General features: G+C 38.7%; 1 non-coding gene across 1 annotated transcript; it reads left to right on the top strand.

The window, feature by feature from the left end:
- LOC141699017 (small nucleolar RNA R71) lies at positions 1-107 on the top strand. The gene has a single exon (XR_012565508.1). It is a non-coding gene; the product is annotated as a small nucleolar RNA R71 (small nucleolar RNA).
- Positions 108-1,990: the final 1,883 nt, after the last annotated feature.

Raw genomic sequence — 1,990 nt, forward strand, 5'->3', positions numbered from 1 at the left:
ATTCCATGATGTGGACATTTTCTCAACATTTCCTTGTAGCGTTCCCAAGCCTCGCATATAGATTCTGTAGGTTGCTGCGCAAACTGAGTAAGAGCACTCCTCATAGCAGCAGTCTTTGCCATTGGATAAAACTTCACCAGAAACTTTTGCGCAAGATCTTGCCACGTAGTGATGGACCCAGCTGGTTCAGAATGTAACCAGTCTTTAGCCTTATCCCTCAGTGAGAATGGGAAAAGCCTCAACTTGATAGCCTCATCAGTCATGCCATTATACTTAAAAGTGCTACAGATCTCGACAAAATTCCTTATGTGCATGTTGGGGTCTTCAGTTGCCGCTCCTCCAAAAGAAACAGAATTCTGCACTATCTGAATAGTGCCCAGCTTGATTTTAAAGGTGTTAGCTTGAATAGCCGGATGAAGGATGCTTGACTGAATGTCATCAATTTTAGGCCGAGAAAAATCCATAAGAGCTGGATCAGCTTGAACAATACGATCTCCCATGTTTACTGGTTCTTTCTGCTCAGTTCCTGAATCCGAATCCTCAAAATCTAACTTCTCCGGAGTATCAATAATTTCGTCTTTTCCTTCAGCTGTATCTAAGGTCCTCTTGCGAGCACGAGAACGAGTTTGCATAAACGCTTGCTAAAGTACCTGAAACACAACCGAAAAGAGTAATTAACTACTACGTCCTAATCACTGAGTCCTAATGACCAATGATGGTAAGTACATAAACTAAACAAATACGCCGAGTCCCCGGCAGCGGCGCCAAAAACTTGTTAGGGCGAAATCACGCACTAATATTCACGCAAGTATACGCGTTCCCAAGTAATATAGAATACTTTCTAGTTCGTTCCCTCAGAGACTCAGACTAAGTTATTGTCTAATTTAACTCACTCACCAATGTATGATTACTTCTCAATGTTAAGATAATAACACTTAAAATTGTTGATTAAATATTAACTATAATTAACTACTTAATTAACCACTTAACTAACACTTCAATTTATCAATAATAAAACACTCATGAGATCACAACTTCATTATTACTTCCTTCTATAGCCATAGTTATTACCTTTAGCATGTGACAGTGATGATATTAATCGAATAACACAAAACTGATAAAAGCCAACTTTCATTGTACTAATACCATTCTACCAAACATCCACAATTAAGATAGAAGTTGAATAGTCATCAATTATGTTGAGTTCCTATATGTCTACAGAAATTGACAACACAACGATTTAAGCACAAGTTATTCCTTTTGATTACATAGGGCAAATAAAACTGTTAGAGTTACCCACTAATCATGCACAACGTACATGAACCTATGCTAGCATGGCAAGTTCTAAATCTCAAGATCCACCGTCGCTTCACAAGAGATTAACACCCTATCTTATATGTTCGCGACGCACATAAGACGAATACGCACAACCAATACTAGATATCATGCAATCATCACACACTAAAGTATTAAACAATTAACTAAAGAATTCCATAATAAATCCGTTGCAACCCCATGATCACGATTAGCCCATAATAGAACTTATCGCCATCATGGGTTCATATGAAATCATGATAAACAACACAAGAAAATAACAACTAAACTAATTATATTAAAACAGAGTACGTCACAAGAGTAAATAAGTCAAAGCAAGAAAACTAGCATCCAACGTTACAACGAAACAAGAATCACAAGAATATATGCTTCCTCTTCGTTGCTGTGTGCTAAATCGGTTCTTCCTTATCTCCTTCGCTTCTTGCAAAACACAATCTAAAACATAATCCCTCTTAATCTCTGTGAAAAACGTCTCAAATCTACTTATATAATAGTCCCATAAAACTCAGATTACATAGAAGTTGGAAGCCAAACAGAAGTAGAAGTCTAAAATAATATATTTTCCCCGACCCTGCGCGGCCGCTCAGCATTTCTGCGCGGGCGCGCAAGGCTGCTGCGGCCGCTCAGCATTGCTGCGCGGGCGCGCAGGACCCTA

This window comes from Apium graveolens, chromosome 11 (assembly GCF_009905375.1).
Source record: "Apium graveolens cultivar Ventura chromosome 11, ASM990537v1, whole genome shotgun sequence".
Lineage (NCBI taxonomy): Eukaryota > Viridiplantae > Streptophyta > Magnoliopsida > Apiales > Apiaceae > Apium > Apium graveolens.